This window comes from Tachyglossus aculeatus, chromosome X4, assembly GCF_015852505.1.
Source record: "Tachyglossus aculeatus isolate mTacAcu1 chromosome X4, mTacAcu1.pri, whole genome shotgun sequence".
In the NCBI taxonomy this organism is placed as follows: Eukaryota; Metazoa; Chordata; class Mammalia; order Monotremata; family Tachyglossidae; genus Tachyglossus; species Tachyglossus aculeatus.
In genome coordinates this window covers 38,312,826-38,331,333 of record NC_052098.1, presented here as the reverse complement: position 1 = coordinate 38,331,333, position 18,508 = coordinate 38,312,826, and the positions used below count along the sequence as shown (strand labels likewise).

General features: G+C 43.5%; 1 non-coding gene across 1 annotated transcript; it reads right to left on the bottom strand.

Annotated features, from left to right (window-relative positions):
- Nucleotides 1–3,272: 3,272 nt before the first annotated feature.
- On the bottom strand, nucleotides 3,273–3,410 carry LOC119948271. The gene has a single exon (XR_005456679.1). It is a non-coding gene; the product is annotated as a small nucleolar RNA SNORA7 (small nucleolar RNA).
- Nucleotides 3,411–18,508: the final 15,098 nt, after the last annotated feature.

The following is an 18,508-nucleotide window of genomic DNA, read 5'->3' as shown; positions in this document are numbered from 1 at the left end:
AGCACTCAATCCCCTTGCCCCCTCCTACCCTCTCTTATCTGATCTCCTACTACAATCCAATCTGCATGCTTTGCTCCTCTAATGCCAACTTAGTGTGCAGGTTGTGAATGTTGGATTCAAGCACCCCAAAACCTCTTGCTCCTCAAGCTACTGTAGCCTTCCACGTTTGTTTTTAGTTCAGTGTGTATTTGTCCTTTCTTATGTTGTTACAGAGTTTTTATTATTATATTTTTGCATCTCACCAGTCCCCTTTCCTCCCTTTTATATTTAGATTGTGAAGCCCCTCAAGGGCTGGGGAAGTGTCTATTTCCACCCATGTACTCTTTCCCAGAGCTTAGAAAAGTGTTTTGCACTCAGTAAACACTTAATAAATACCACTATAATGTTACTCGTTGTGCCTTGATCTCATCTATCTCACTGCCAACCCCTTGCCCACATCCTCCCTTTGGCCTTGAATTCCTTCCCCCTCCACATACCACTCTCCCCACCTTCACATCTCCTCCAAGAGGACTTCCTTGATTAAGCCCTCATTTCCCCTACTCCTGCTCACTTTTGCATCACTAACGTCCTGGTTACATACCGTTTAGTCACTTGGTATTCACCCCACCCATCAGCTCCACATCATTTACGTACACAGCTGTAATTTATTCATTCTAATGTGTGTTTCCTCCTCTAGACTGTAAGGTCTTTGTGGAGCAGGGAACATGTCTACCAACTTTATTATATTGTACTCTCCCAAGTGCCTAGTACAGTGCTCTGCACGCAGTGAATGCTCGATAAATACCATTGATTGACTGATTGATTTAATCACTTTGGGCTTTAGTATCCTAATTAGCAAATCGTCAATCAATGATATTTATTGAGCACTTACCTTGCCCAGAGCACTGTACTAAGAGCTTGGGAGACTACAATACAATGGAGTAGGAGGACACAATCCCTGTCCTCAAGGAGCTTACAAGTCTAGAGGGGTTTAGAGTCTAGAATAGTTAAAACAGATGGTAAAATGGGATTGAGAGAGATTGTGAGCCTCGTGTAGGGCAGAACTCATGTCCAATCCCCAAATCCCATTTCTACCCCAGTACTTAGCAGGTAGTAGACACTTAATACATGCCCTAGTAACAATACTGATTAGGATAAGTATTATTATTAGGGCATTATTAAGCATGCACTATGTGCTAAGTACTGGGCTAGAAACAAGTGTACTGTTAGGGCATGGTATAATAATAACAATACTAATACTGATAAGTATTATTGTTAGTACACCATAATAGTACGCTTTGATCCAGTCTGAGGCTTAGTAATCAGTTTGCTGGAAAACTTACATGTCTAATATGGATGGTGAAATATGGACAACTGCCTCTGAATCACTCAGAAAACGTTTTGCAAACAATACCGAAATTGGATATCAGCTCTATTTTAAAAACTGCTGAGAAGCAAAGACCATTCCAAAATGTTTAAAGTGGAACAAAAACAGCTATCTTGGGAACTTCTGTGCTCCACACCCTCACTGACTCCACAAAGAACTCTATCTCAGTGACTTTCCAGCTGAGGAAAATCTGAGGGAACAGTTTGGGGAATGGGACTACCATATATGGTTTCCAAAGATATCCATCACCTGAAAATGGCAGTGCAGGCAGCCAGAATACTTGTCTGGAATTTTTATTGAAACTTTAGTTTTCTACAGACTACACAATCACCTTTCACTATATTTCTAAAAGGCAGCGAATGGCAGTGTCTAAAATTGGGAAGAGGCCAGCAGGAAAAAAAAACACTGCGAAGGAAATAGCTGAAAAAAGTAGGAGGCCAGGGGTCTTTAGAATTTGACCTAGAAAGAGATTGTTACCGTCTGTATTTCTTTCTTATTGCAAATACTAGTCAACAGCCCACAGCTCTTCCTCCCACTCAAATGGAAGCTGCCTGGGCCCGTGATAGTGCAAGTCATCACTCCAGTGCCCCCTTCCCATAATGGGTGACTGACCTGGAAAAGACATGGATTGGGTACCAGAGTCCATATTTAAGAGGATTCTGAGAACATGGACCCCCTTATTGTCTTAAAAGTTCAGTTCCATTCTCCATTGCTAAAAAGTGGGATTTTCTTTCAGTTAATCCATCCATGGTATTTATTGAGCACTTACTGTGTGCAGAGCACTGTACTAAGCTCTTGGGAGAGTACAATATACCAGAGTTGGTAGGCATGTTCCCTGTCCACAAGAAGCTTGCATTCTAGGATGGATTCTCTACCACCAGAGACATATAGTGAGGAATGAGGGAGCTGGGGAAAGGCAAGCATTGGCACTATTTGCCATTTCTTCAACCAACTGGTGTTTACAGTGGCAGAATGAATCATGACAAAGGATAACCTTCCACTGAAATCTTCCTCTTCCTTGAATAAAGAAGAAATGATCATTGTGCGTTGCTAGCGTCACTCTACTGTCAGAAGCATTATGTTGGTGTGCTTTATGGTAAATAAGATCTTGAACCTAGTTATCCACCTCTCTCCCAGTTGATTCTGTACATGCTTGGAGGGAAATATTCGGTAGCTCCCTTGATTTCCTTTGGGAGTGCCTCTGATGCTTGAGGACCTCTGCCCCCATAAGTGTTTCCTCCCATCCTAACTCTCATGGAGTCAAAGTCCCGGTTTGGGTTGTCAGAATAGTGCCAGAAGAGGCAAACAGCAACACATGTGGGGGTCAATCTTTGCAGAAGAAGGGATTTGCCCATCCTGTGGGAAAAGGTGTGGCTTAGATTCAGGGAAAGAGTGCTAATGCTCTTGTCTTTTCTTATGCCATCGAGTTGTCTCCAACCCATAGGTGATTCCATGAACACATAGTAATAATCATAATGATGGTATTTGTTAAGCGCTTACTATGGGCCAAGCACTGTTCTAGGTGCTGGGAGAGATACAAGGTAATTAGTTGTCCCACGTAGGGCTCACAGTCTTAATCTCCATTTTATAGATAAGGTAACTGAGGCACAGAGAAGTTAAGTGACTTGTCCAAGGTCAAACATCTGACAAGTGGTGGATCCAGGATTAGAACCCATGACCTCTGACTGCTAAACCCAGGCTCTTTCCAATGAGCCACGCTGCTTCTCTATCACATCTCTCCCAGAACACTCCACCTCCATCTGCAATAGTTCTGGTAGTGTATCCATAGAGTTTCCTTGGTTAAAATATGAAAGTGGTTTACCATTGCCTTCCTCCATGCAATAAACTTGAATCTCCACCCTCAACTCTCTTCCATGCCTCTGCAGCCCAGCACAAGTTAGTTTTGACTTGTAGCAGATTGTCTTCCACTTGTTAGCCACTGCCCAAGCTAGGAATGGAATGGGTCTGCCTCTGCTTGATTCTCCCTCCCATAGTCAAGACTGGTAGAGTACTGGAAACTCTCCAGGTGTGAACCTGAGAGGGGGTGCTAATGGTAAGGCCCTGGGAATGAACTGGAATGAAGAAAAAGTACCTCAGATCCTGACATTACAGATGTCCCTGCTCAACCCTTTCTTACATCAACGTAAAAGGATGACAGACAGCAAGGAAATGAGATAGATCCATCAACCTCAGCATCAATACCTTTCTGTCCAAGTGGGTGATGTCAGGAGGAAGGCAAACCAATATCTGTTGGAGACTGAACAATCAAGGAAAGTTGAAAAAATACATTTACCTGAGCTGCCAAATCCTAGCAGATGGGGAGCTCTAAAGGGAGTGAAACATTAAGGATTGGAAAGCAAGCAATTCAACCTGTCAGCTTTCAGAGTTGGTGTAGCTGAAAGATCAGTCTCAGAACTATATTGAAACTGCAGAACAGCAGTGGTTGACAACAGTGAAACATGTCCATAGGGCAGGTGAGCCAGAGGTGAGCCTGGGGAGGAGAATGAGAGTCTTTCACTCACCAGAATGGTACTGTAGACTGATTGAAGGTACATGGCAGGATGCTCCAAGGGGCAGAAATGAGATCCTGCTCTAAGGGTGAGGGGAGGGAGGGAGATTGCTGGTGACCCAGGAGGAGGATGCAGGGTAAAAGGGGTGGGTGCCATAAGGGGTTGGTGTGGACTCGTTAAAATACTTCTGGTCCTACATGGACCTTCCAGTAGTTATACTAGGAACCAATAGCCCTCAAAATTCATTCAATCATATTTATTGAGGGCTTACTGTGTGCAGAGCACTGTACTGGAAAGTACAATTTAGCAACAAGTAGAGACAACCCTTGCCCATAACGGGCTCACAGTCTAGAAGTGGGGGTGGGGACAGGCATCAAAACAAGTAAAAAGGCATCAATAGCATCAATATAAATAAATAGAATTACAGATATATACACATCATTAATATGAATGCATGGATTTATAAATATGTACATATATACACAAGTGCTGAGGGTGGGGGGTGGGCAAAAGGAGTCCTCCCAAAACTGCCCTCTCAAAGGTCACCAATGACCTCCTTCTTGCCAAATCCAATGGCTCCTACTCTATCCTAATCCTCCTCCACCTCTCAGCTGCCTTCGACATTGTGGACCATTCCCTTCTCCTCATCATGTTAGCCAACCTTGGCTTCATGGACTCCATCCTCTCCTGGTTCTCCCCTTATCTCTCTGGCCACACATTCTCAGTCTCCTTTGTGGGCGTAGGGTGGAGGGGATGGGGAGGAGGAGAGGAAAAAGGGGGCTCAGTCTGGGAAGGCCTCTTGGAGGAGGTGAGCTCTCAGTAGGGCTTTGATGGGAGGAAGAGAGCTAGCTTGGCGGATGTGTGGAGGGGGGGCATTCCAGGCCAGGGGAAGGGCATGGGCTAGGGGTCAACAGCGGGACAGGTGAGAACGAGGTACAGTGAGGGGGTTAGCGGCAGAGGAGCGGTGGGTGTGGGCTGGACTGTAGAAGGAGAGAAGGGAGGTGAGGTAGGAGGCGGCAAAGTGATAGAGAGCCTTGACGCCGAGAGTGAGGAGTTTTTGCTTCTGAAAGTCAGGCTTCAGGGATTGGTGACATTCGAGGACGTGGCTGTGACCCTCACCCACAGAGAGTGGGAGGATCTGGACCATGCTCGGGGCAACTGGGACTGGGATGTGAGGCAGAAAAATTAAGGGAATCAGTCAATCACATTTATCTAATGCTTACTGTATGCAGAGTACTCTACTAAGCAAGGGGAACCTCGCTTCACTAGTATATCCAATTCCTAAACCTGGTGGGCACATTTAGATGGAGTAAGGGAAAGACCTATAGGGCCTGCATCTACGGGAAGCCGAGGAAACACAAAGCCTGAGTCACCTGCACTCCAGAAGCCGGGTCCTGGTTTCCAGAACAGCAGGAGCTCTGGATCTGCTGTGAGCCTCCCTCTCTCTCCCTCACCCTCTCTCTCTCTCTCTCTCTCTCTCTCACTCTCTCTCTTTCACACACACACACTCTCTCTCTCACTCTCTCTCTTTTTAGTGGTATTTGTTAAGTGCTTGCTAGGTGTCAGGCACTGTACTAATTGCTGGGGTGGATACAAATTAATCAGGTTGAACATAGTCCCTGTCCCACGTAGGGCTCACTGTCTCAATCCCCATTTTACAGATGAGATAACTGAGGCATAGAGAAGTTAAGTGACTTGCCCAAGGTCACACAGCAGACAAGTGGGCAGGGATCGTGTCTGCCACGTCTGTTGAATTGTACTCTCCAACAGGCTTAGTACAGTCCTCTGCACACAGTCAGCGTTCAATAAATACCACTGATGGATTGAATACAGCAAAGCCGCTGTGGCTCTCTCTTGCCTGAAGCCTCCTCCCCGCTCATCATCACTGTGGGAGTCACTGAGGGAGTCACTGTGGGAGTCCTCTTCAGGACCTGGTTGCCAACTGACAAGGGCAGCTGTGGCATTTTGGATCCAAAGACTAAGTCTTGTAGTGGGGGCAACAACAAGACTGCCCCATTCCCCCAATTACACTTTTTCTTCATTTCTTTTCCCTTAATTTTTTAATCTTGCATTTTAAATGACTCCACTGTTAGTCATATATTCTTCTTTCCTATGTGTTTGGCCTTCTCCTCTTAGATTGTAATCCCCTTCTGGGAGAAGGTCTGCTTCTGATTTGTCTAGCCTGTAATTACCCCAGCTCTTAGCACAGTATTTTGCACAGATGTAAACATTCAATAAATGGCATAGCTAACCAAAGATGCAGCATAGTGCAGCCTTATTTACTTTACAATGTGTATGGTGAAGAAGGGATGACAATCTTATGCCAAAGTAGATATTTTGTCTGAAAACTCCATTCCTTGGGTTAGTTCTCTCTTTGTGTGGGCAGGAATCATGTCTATTAACTCTATTGAATTGTACTCTCCCAAGCACTTAGTACAGAGTTCTCAATTCAAAAGCACTCAATTCATACTGTTAATTGATTGGTTAATATAGAAAAACTGAAGTCTCAGTGACGCAGTGAGCTCCAGGAGGATACAGGCCACAAGCCTGTGTTATATTGTTCTACTGTTCTCTCCCAAGTGCTTAATACAGTTCTCTGCGCATGGTAATGGCTCGATAAATATGATTAACTGACTGACTGACAAGCAGATGTAGGAAACATGAATGTTCTAGGTGCAGTGAGAAATGTTTGTGTGCCTACAAATAGGCTGTCCTATCTAGTCTTACACAGTTGTTTGGTCAAGGGTTCATGCTATCCTGAGGATATTGTTCTTTAGTTTTTCTTTTCCAAATTTCTCCTCTGCTTCACTCTCACTGATGCTCATGCCTGCCCCAGAAATGGAGTCAAGGAGGGAATGGGGTGGGGGTTATGGGGCAGGTTATGGAGGTAGCAAAATAATGAGAGACAACATGCTCAAGGGGAAGGTAACCTTTGGTGAATTCTCTGAAGTTCAGAACAAAGCCACACTGACATCAATGAGGGCATAAAGGTTATCTAAAAGTTAGGGAAGCAATGTGGCTCAGGGGAAAGAGCACGGGCTTGGGATTCAGAGGTCATGGGTTCTAATCCCAACTCTGCCAGTTGTCAGCTGTGTGACTTTGGACAAGTCACTTAACTTCTCTGTGCCTCAGTTACCTCATCTGTAAAATGGGGATTAAGATTGTGATCCCCACGTGGGACAACCTGATCACCTTGTATCCCCTCAGCACTTAGAACAGTGCTTGGAACACAGTAACTGCTTAACAAATACCATTGGTATTATTATTATTTCATACAACAGATATTGGGCCTGGTTTTCTGCTTCCCATATCCGTCTGTCATGTGTGCGTGCAAGTCCATGCATGTATATGCATGTATGTGTGCATGTGCTCCTGGTGCCCTGGCCCTCCTTGCTCCTGGTGTGCAGGGATGGCCTTTTGGCTAAGCAGCAGAAAGTCAAGAACCCAGGTGCTAAGGGGGCCAGTATGTTCTCACTCCCACCCATGTGTGAAGGGACCAGAAGGTATTTTCCCCCATCCTGCCTCTGCTTAGACATTCACATCTAATTCGATTTTTAAAAGAGGAGAGCATCTTGGGGGAAAAAAATTCAGGCCACTAACCTTTTCAATCAACCAATCAATCAATTGTATTTATTGAGCACTTACTGTGTGCAGAGCACTGTACTAAGCGCTTGGGAAGTACAAGTTGGCAACATATAGAGACAGTCCCTACTCAACAGTGGGCTCACAGTCTAAAAGGGGGAGACAGAACAAAACCAAACATACTAACAGAATAAAATAAATAGAATAGATATGTACAAGTAAAATAAATAAATAAATAGATAGAGTAATAAATATGTACAAACATATATACATATATACAGGTGCTGTGGGGAAGGGAAGGAGGTAAGATGGGGGGATGGAGAGGGGGACGAGGGGGAGAGGAAGGAAGGGGACTGGAGTTAACCACTGGATAGATGGGCATTTTTTTTTTCCAAATGAAGTCGAACAGAACTCAGAGGGGATCATGGAAGCTTACTTGGTCATTTGGCTGCGTAGTGGGCTAGACCCCACAGAGGTTGGCAGTACCGTTTGTCTATATGCAAATTTCCTTTCATCCCTTCTTTCCATTTATAACCAAGAGTTTTCTTCTACTTGGAGCTACATGAAACCAAGAGGGAGGTTCATACTGTAGGGTTTTTTTTATTTGTAAAATTGACCTTTTGCTTGAGCAAACAGCTTTCCTCTTTATATTTGATGCATACACTGGGGAATGTAATCAGACGATTCCTATTGATTGTTCCAAAGCAATTTAGCTCTGGTCATGGTTGTACTGGATTTGCAATTATACTGAGGAGAGGAATTACTGACTGTGCCTGGTAATTACCACACTGACATCAGATTCTGCAGTAGGTGAAACCAACCTGCATTGCCATGGCCAGGTTATTGTTATGAAATGACTTTTCCTAGGCTTCTAACCTGAGATCAAACCACCCACAGGGTAATCTTTTCTTCTTTGAATATAAAATGGTAAGCGGTTTGGAACAGAGTTCTCGCTCTCCTTGATTTGAAGTGTTAAGGGAAGGAGACGGGAACACTCTTTCTGGGACAACCAGCGGCCCAGCAGATCAGCCCATAGAGTCAGCTTGTAGTTAAGATTTCATCCAAAACACACTTAGAAACTCCCTCCCCATAGGCCTGAATTTATAAGAGTAATCACTTTTACCATTTCTAATTGATGGGGACCAGCTTAATGTGGCTCAGTCAATAGTAATTTCTAACAAATAGCGAACAATAAGAGTTAGTCATTTTTAGTAAGTCATCTGTATTCCTGCTCTATTGCTGCCTGTTTGGAGTGTACTCAACATCACTGTCCTTGATAAACCTAACCTCCTTCTCACTTAATCAAATCTGGACAGTTCAGTATAATGTGCTTTCTCTGCGCACGACTCGAAATGTCTAAAACAGTGCTCCTGCCTGGCAGGCCATCAACACAAATCCACAGGCAATTTGTACTAGACTCTGTCATTCTACAGGAACATTAGCAATGCAGCTGCTCATGTTTGTAACATGGCCACTGACCCCAGATTCCTCCGGGTTTCCTTGGGTGGAAAATAATTTAGTGATTCTAGCGCCAGCTTGCTCACTGTGCCTCGATCTCATCTAGCTCACTACCGACCTCTTTCCCAGGTCCTCTCTCTGGCCCAGAACTCCCTCCCCCTAAATATCCAACAGACCACCACTCTCCCCACTTTCAAAGGTCACATCTCTTCCAAGAGGCCTTTCCCAATTAAGCCCTCTTTTCCTCGACTCACTTTTCTTTCTGTGTCATCTAGGCACTTAATATTCGCCCTACCCTCAGCCCCACAACACTTATGTACATATCCATAACTCATTTATTTATATTAATGTCTGTCTCTCCTTCTAGATTACAGGGAACATGTCTAATAACTCTGTTGTACTCTCCCAAGTGCTTAGTACAGTGCTCTGCACACAATAAACACTCAATAAATACTATTGATTGAGGTGTAATTATAAAGCAGCCTCAGTCTCTCCATTCAGGAAAACCTTTTCTACATTGCATGAGCAATCAGAGGTTTAGTCAACTGCGTGCTTTGCCTAATTCAGTTAGGAAACCCAAATCTTTGGAGAGAAACCTATTTTACATCTTTCTGGCTCAGATTTTTTGATTGCTTGATGAAGTAAGACAGACTCAGGTCAGTCTTATCTTTTGCTTTTGGTTACTTTCAGGGTGTAGCCCAGAGGATAGAGAATCTCTGAGTAGAATGAAGAATCTTCTCAGGATTTCAAGACTCTACTAGTTGCCAAACTGAAGGGGTTAGAAATGAAGGGAGGAAGAGGAGGAGGAGGAGAATGAGAAGGTGAAGAAAAGGAGGAGGAGGAGAACAGAAAGGGACATCAGAGCCTCCAAGGCTGTGGAAGTATTTTTTCTAGGCAATCTGCTTCCCTCCTAACACTTTTGGTGGGCTTTCTGATTGAACAGGCCATCTCAGCAGGGTTTCCCTACAATCAGTTGTTCCAATCAGTTATTATTATTATTATAATACTGATAATTTTGGTATTTGTTAAGTGCATACTATGTGTCGAGCACTGTACTAAGCGCTGACAAGATCACAGGTCCCACATGGGGCTCACAGACTAAGTAGGAAGGAGAACAGGTACTGAATCCTCATTTTGCAGATGAGAGAACTGAGGCACAGAGAAGTTCGGTGACTTGCCCAAGATTATACAGCAGACAAGTGGCAGAGCTGGGATTAGAACCCAGGTCCTCTGATTACCAGACCTGTGCACTTTCCACTAGGCCATGCTGCTTCTCCAGCAGACAGAAATCTTCCAGGTAGAAGGGCCCTACTAGAAGGGAAACAAAAGCAGCAGAAGGATTCTACAATTGAGGATTTCCTGCTAAGCCTCAGCTAAGAATTTCCAACTGGATTAATGAATGCTCAAATCCCCACTTCCATTATGCTTGCCTAGATAAGGCACAACAAACCAAGTGAGAAAAGATGCCAACCTAAGAAAAGACTGGCGTTAGCCTAACTGTGCATGAAGAGCCCTTTGTAGCCTCCCATACTGATTGGTGGGGGCAAGAAGGGGAGATTGGTCAATATTCCTTGTTACTGTTAATACCTTTATTTTTACTTTTATCTCTTGAGTATATATAGGTATCCTTCGTATTCAACGAAGACCCATCACTGACGGTAAAATTCTCCTATACATGCCTGTGGGGCTGAAAAGGCCAATGTGGGATTCTGTCTCGGCCATACTGAGCCCACGGATAGATTGTCCTTTGGCGTGGTGGTGCTGTTTTTTCTTTTGCCTCCTTGTCTCTTTCTTCTGGAGTAGCCCCAACCCATCAGTATGAAAAGATGAAACATTTCAGAAGGTTTCAATTTCAGTCCCACCATTAACAACCATGGTCCATACCCACATGTATGAATTACTTGCTCTTGCTCCCCCTTCTAGACTGTGAGCCCATTGTTGGGTAGGGACTGTCTCTATATGTTGCCAACTTGTACTTCCCAAGCACTTAGTACAGTGCTCTGCACACAGTAAGCACTCAATACATATGATGAATGAATGACTGAATGAATGTCTGTTTGCTTTGCTTTAAACATGGGTCATAGCATGATTGATGATGGAAGAAAATTTGGGGACCTCTAGACTGTAAACTCCTTGTGGGCAGGGAGCATGTCTACCAACTCTGTTGAACTGTACTTTCCCAAGTGCTTAGTACAGTGCTCTGCACACAGTAAATGCTCAAGAAATACCATTAATCAATTGGCAAAATGAATTTAGTACCCTGTTGTCAGGACTTTCTGGTGTTATAAAGTGACCTCCTGCTTGGCATTCATTCATTCATTCAGTCATATTTATTGAGTGTTTACTGTGTGCAGAACACTGTACTAAGCACTTAGGCACCAACTTATATCCTCCCAACTACCACCCAATTAACATTTCAGCACTTCGGCAACAACTATGCACTTATTTAGTCATGACTATGCCTATTATTAACATAGCCTACTAACTAAACACTAACATATACATATCGATATTTTGTTCTTCCTCCTATCTGTAAATTATTTTGGTGTCTGTCTTGCCCACTAGATTGCAAACCTCTTTAGGACAGGAATCATGTCTAAAAACTCAATTGTACTCTCCAAGTGCTTAGTTCAGTGGTCTGAACAGAATCCATAGTAGATGCTCAAGAAATACTATTTCTTGGTTGATTGATTGATCAACTGTCTGAGCCAGCCTCTCCCCTCTCTAGTCCACACTTTGCTTATTTTCTAAAATGTTGTACTGCACACGTCTCTCCACTCCTCAAAAACCTTCAATTGTTCCCCATTCCTCTCTGCATCAAGCAGAAACTATTTACTATTGGCTTTAAGTTCCTTCGTCAACTCTTACCTTCTTGCTCATCCACTCTTTTTTCCTACTACATTTCAGATTGCATGCTTCATTCCCCCCAAGCTAATTTATTCACTGAGACTCATTTTCCACACTCCTGCCACCAATCGCCTCATTCACTCCCTGCATCCTGCCTGAAACTCCTTTCCTCTTCAAATTCATCAGACCACAGCTCTCCCTAGCTTCAAAGGCCACCTAAAATCCCACCTCATCCAAGAGGTTTTCCCTGATTAATTTTTCTTCTTCCCGGGTCATAGCCTCCCAATTAGCACCTCAGGCTTCTGGACTCAGAGCCACCTGCAACACTTTTGTACATACTGATTTACGTACTCTGCTTTATCACCACTTATTTATTCACCTAACCATCTTTCCACTCTCTTCTTCCTCCAATCTCGAAATAATTTTGTACCTGCCTCCCCCATTAGATTGTAAGGATGTTGAGGGTGGGGAGTGTGTCTTCTCCTTCTACTGTACTCTTACTACAGTCCTCTGTACACAGCAGGCTTTCAACAAATATTATCAATGGATTGAATGATTAGAATTAACCTTACTCTTATTCCCAGGTTAAAGAGGCTGGGATAACTTCTAGTTTGTCAGAAAGAAGGGAAAAAAGAAAGGGCAATCGTCACAAAGTTCCTCCGAGCATCCCATCACTTCTGTTAGAGACAGAATCCTGGTCTGGATGGCCCAATGGTGGTGGTATGGCTCAAGGTCTGGTTCTCACTTATTTAAGATCAGTTCCTTTCTTCTTTGGAATACTTCAGCTTCTTGCCATCTGTAGATGACATGCTGACTTCATACTCATTCAGTAAACCAGCTTCGTGCACAAACACAAAAATCTCCAGGCAGGAGTTCAAACTTCTCATTGGATTGAGAAACCCACAACATTGAAAGAACAAGAGTTGAATATGAATTCATGAATGAATAGTTATACAGGAGTGCTCTGTAAATATGATTGATTAATCAACTGATTGAGAAAACAGCCCGTAGAAAGGACAAGCTCTTTCTCACTCAGCCTTGGGTCCCGAAACCCAGGGCCATCCAGACTCCCGGTCCAGGAAAGGAGCAGGAATCATGGAACATCCATGCTTGGTACATCCTAAACACTTAACAGTCAATAGAATGATTACATCCCAGAGAACTTTGGGTTTACAGGCCTTCCTTGCTTCCAGTCCCAGTTTAAACAGAACACCCCACTATGAAGGCTCCTGTATTTAAAAATTCATTCAACTAAGCGTTTGGTAAAGTAGAACAGAAGCACAAGACAGGTTCCCTGCCCACAACCTAATTTCAGACATGCCTCTGGCAGGTAAACACAGAGCAACAGGTGATGAGGCAGAAGTGCCGAGTCCTGATCATGTTGATTCCTAATGGATCTGGAAGTTTGTTCTCAAGAGATACATCTCCACCCCTCCCTGCACCTCTCACCCACACGGAGTCATGAGGGGCAGAGGAACTCAGACCAAGAAAGCAATTTGAAAAATGAGCCATATGATGTTTCCATAGCCCAGATCATGGAATCACCCTCATCTTTCTGGAGGTGGCTCATGCCATATCTAGTCCCCGGGATAGGCATGGATGGGGCGAGCATATGTGGAACCTCAAGCACCACTCATGTCATTCAAAACTCAACTAGGCAGAAAGCTAGGGATGGAGCCTGCCATCGACAAAGACAGAGCAGAGAGTTCTGTGGCTGCTCCTTAATGAGGTGTTGGCGACAGGTCTTGTCAAACTAGAGAGGAGTGTGGGCTGAAGCACACTGATGCACACAGACAGCACCAGTCACAGTTGGAGAGAGTACAAAGTGCATTCAGGCTGGCACTGAAAGGGATTTAGATAAGCACTCGAGGTAACAAAAATCGAAAAAAGAGGATGATAGCAGTGGAAGCTTTAGATGAATTGCAACCGAGTGCACCTTTATTACAGCTTATCAGTCTCAAGACAGCAACAAACCAACCTTCCTGGTGCATTGCTTTGCGTGCTCTCCCGGATTAAAGGTCAAAGTAACTCAAATTTATACATTCTGTCTCTCCGGCTCTGGCTCCGTCTCTCCCTCCACTCACACACAGGCACCAGACCAATTGGGAGTGCCTACATAAAAGCAGGCACTCCCAGAACAAAACAAAGGCCTTCCTTCATCCAAGAGGCTCCATTTATTTCAAACAATTATCAGCTGGGGGAGGTTGCAAATAATGTGATATTAAAAGGTCACAATACTGCTCCTGGCGTAAATATACACATGGCAATGGGCCAGTCCTAATCTCTCTCTCGCCTGTAATTGCAGTTCTAGTCTACATCCATTTGACATATTCAAATAGCTAATTCTTGGGTTTATTAGAATGTCGCCTATATGAATCCTTAACGTACACAAAAGCTGTGTGTTTTCATAATATGGATAAGCACTTTAGATGGTAAGCTGTGCACATTTCTGCTAGCAGATGGTAGTTCTTATCGCAGATAAAAGCACATATATATGTTTCTGTAACTACACCCTCAGAGAGAAAGGATAAGAGGAAAAATACTCTCCACATCACAGCTTACATTACCCATCTACGTAGGCAGCAAACAGCATATGTTTTACTGCTGTGGAAACCCAGTTCTTGAGAAGAAAGTATGATTCAGACCAACTTAGAAATATGACGTGGTGATTTAATATCACTAAGGGTGGAAGCTGGAAATGCATCTCTTTCGGCACAAAAAGGGCACAAAAAACATCATGAGAAGTAGCCTTCCCACAGCTGTTTTTAAAGCACTAATTTGGGCTTTCTGAGTTCCAGGTAAGATGGAAAACATTCACCGGCCCATCGACTTTTATATCTTGGGATTTTTAGGCAGTACATTCACAGCCAAAGGGAAGAGGGCTGCAGAGCAATGATCTGGATGATTCTGTCAACATGGCTACTTTGGGCCCCAAATTCTCTAACAGATAATTACCTCATCTGTGTGTTGTACCCCCACCCCCATCTCTTGGCCAGCCTAAATGTTTTTCCCTCCCGAATTTCTTTGAATTTTTCAGGTTGACTTCAGTGTGTCATCCAAATGTTGGCTCTGGGCATCTGATTTTCTAAAACCCCCTCCTGAAATCTAGCTGCACTTGCAGAAAAGGAGATTGACTTTAAACTGTCTAGGAGCCCATTTTTGTATTATACTTGTGGCGAGATCTATGTTGAATCAGAAGGTTAAATGGAGTTCATTTCGTTTTCCTTTCTGGGACCGGCTTTTGTGTCATTTCTTTCAGCAAAACTGAATAAAGATGTCTCCATTGTACACCGAAAGATTCAATCACCTTCAGAGTGTCATGTAAACATCTGCAGATGAACAATCTTAACAAACATATTTGATTCAATGCAAACTTATGTGACACTTTTGTTTTTTTCTCTCCAAGAGCAGAGAATAGATTCAAGACTGCTTTCCTTAACTGGAACTCATACAGCCTCTGGCACTGAAATTTGGCAGGCAGCCAACCAATCTCTGTTTCCCAGTGAAACTCTGATTCCATCTGTTCCAGCAGTGCACTGTATTCCACTCCAGGTCAAAAGCAGGGAGCCAGACGTATTAACATTACACTAATCTGTAAAGACGTTTTCACGAGGCAGGATAGCCGAATGTTACCCAGACTCTAAAAGCTTCAGTGATAAAGAGCCACCGTAATTGTCAGGAGGAGATGCAGTGGGCAGAGGAGAGCTGCCGTGAGGACAGATGGGAGATTGTCAAGAGCAACTAACTAAACAAATAAGTAAATGCACGAACAAGTAAATAAATAAGAAATGTACATGCAAATGAAGCCTCATTTGCCAGTATTTGCCAGCCCCCAAAGAATGGGGAAAACATAGCATCCAACCCTAAATGGCTTTCATGTGCTCTTTAACAACTCAGCCAGGCTCTTATCCCCTCCCCACCAAAAGGCTGACGGCAAGAAAACACAACTCCCCAGCATTTCATGAAAAATCTAATATACTGTACTTAAAAAACAGAAAGCAGAAATAAGTTATTCTCAACTACCCTTCTGTATAATCATGAAAAAAAGCCAAGCTTCTAACATTTTCTCTATGCATAAAAAAAAACACAACATGCATTTACACATGGACATTCGTGGTGTGTAGACACACACACACACACACACACACACACACACGCACACACACACACACACACACACACACACACACACACACACACACACACACACACACACCCCTCCCTTCCCCCCCACATTCATCCCTTTAGGGGTTTTGGATAGTTGTTTCTAGTTATAACTGCCCTCCTTAGTATACAGATGCATAGACCTGTAATTATCTCCCTGTTAAATGTAACCTATGAATGCTTTGGTTATTGCAGGCTGTCTATGGAAACTATACTGCTGGAAACCCCGAGAAAGTAGGTTAATGCATATAATAGAAATTCAATGTTGGTGACCAAAAAAAAGGGACTTTTTTCATTTTCCTGGAGTCTTTTTCTAAAAAAAGTAGTTTAACATTCATGCCTTTAGGCACATCAGAAACCATTAAGAACTACATTTCTAGAAATTGTAATGTATAAAAATTCAATTTAGACTGCTTGATTTTCTTTCGGCAGTAGAGGAAAAATATTTGGTTGGAAATGAAGCATCTGAAAATCCACACAATTAGGAAGCATACAACTATGTTTTTGATAGAGTTGGAATTGTGCAGCGTTGACATGAAAAATCACTTTCATAATGGTAGAATAGATTCCCCTCTAGATGGAAGAACACTAGCTCTTACTTCCATTCCAACATTACCAAAGCAGACAAACACATGTCTTCTCTTTGTAAGGAAAATGCCAACTTTGGCCTTCATATTGCTGTCCATTAATTTTCCCCTCTCTAAATCCTTGACTTAAGTATCTCAATTAAAAATGTTTAGAAATCAGTAAACTCAGATGATTTTTACATATCTGAAATGATGGAAAGCATTTAGTGAGAGCGTTCATTCACTGGAGCCTTTTTAAAATTCAATACCCTTATCCAGCATATTCCTGGTCATAAATTAAAATGGTTATAAAAATAACTGGGCCAGCAGAGTATGGAAGTTTCCCCTCCACAGTTTTATAGTGCCTGTTTTAAATGGCAGAGTAAGACCCGCACTGTACAGATATAATGTATGTATGAATGGCTGTGTAGTTCCTCTTCTAATCAAGAGAAGGCAGGTTTATAAGATTTGTATTGGACTGGAAAGGTCTGAGGGAAGTTGAGATAAAACACATTGACTTCCATCCAAATGCTTTACATTCTCCTCACTGCACTGAGCATCTGTCCCTGACAGGCAGTTTGTTCAATCTAGCAGATAACGAACGCACTTGGCCTGATGGTGGATAGGCTTGGCCCTTCCACACCCCAGGAACTAGTGCCTTTGCCTCCTCTGATTAAACAGGCAGCCAGAAAGAGCTTACAGAGCTGTAATTGCCTCAGTTATAAAACATCTTCACCTGTTATCCAAAGCTAAGTTGAATCACAGCAGAAATTATTAACAGTGGCTGTTTTCATGCCAGCTTAATTTGAGCTGATGCTGCTGTTCATTTACCACAGACAAATAGGTGTGTGGGACAAGACTTTAACCAGAGATGACACCCCGATGAATATTTGCTAGCAGCTGGGCTGCAGGGAGCCAGCTTGGAGAACAACAGACAATTGTTCAAAGCAAAAAGGGGGTAGGGAGGGTGGCCAGGAGCAGAATCTTGGCCATTCCCCTCTGCTCCAGATAACTTCCTCACTGATGGCAACATTTGGTGGCCGAATCACCTTTTCCATTAGTTTCCATAAATGTTGGCAAACACAAGGGGACCGACCGTTGGGGCGTACCACAACGCTGGAAGAAACAGTGTTCTACCTCAGATATGGCCAGAAAGCCACTTCTCGTAGCTCGGGAAGGCATTAAAATTTAATAGTCTGCTTTCTTTTTGCTGCAGTGGGGCTTCAAGATGATTATAAATTACAGCATGCTGCTTACTTTGGACTGAATAAGGCATGTTTCAGCATTTGATTTAGAAGCAACGTGTGCTTGACAGATGAGACAAATCTCGCAGATGCAGTTTATCACGACGCTTTGGGTTTCAGAGGAAAATAGCTGCATCAGGTATTGCAGCTTCAGGGAGTGGCATTCCAGTTATTGTGGGTTTTGGAGAAATGTGAGCCTGAACTCATTTGGTGAGTTTATCTTGGTTTTCTGGCCTGAGAGTTTATTCCTGGTCAAACTCCAGAGCTCTTTGCTCAGTGTCTCACACAGCCTGCCTTCCGAGGCCCCTTGTCTGTTCCATGCAGTAAATGGGAGTCCAAGATACCCTTGACCAGAGGCAAGAAATGAGGGAGTGTGAAGGCCTAAATCCACCAGTTTGCTCCAGATACCTCATGGATCAAAACCACATTCCTAACCCTGTGCTTCTAGGCTCTTCACCCACTGCTCTCTCTAGGGTCAGATTAATCCTCCTATGTGTCTCAGGCTAACTGATTTTTCCAAGCGCCCATGTGATGTGTCGTGGCATTGTGCCATGCCTCGCACTGTGCAATGTGAGATGCCATTATGTCACGCAAAGTATGATGTCATCAGACCGGGCTGCACCTCGACACCACCACCAACCACTCCAATCAGATGGTGGCTGCTTGTCTGTTTAGGCATGGAAACCCAAGGTCGTAGCTCTCTTGTTTTGGAGGAGAAAGAGAGAGCCATGCACAGATATCTCTCTGACACCCCTCTTCCCTTGCCCCCCA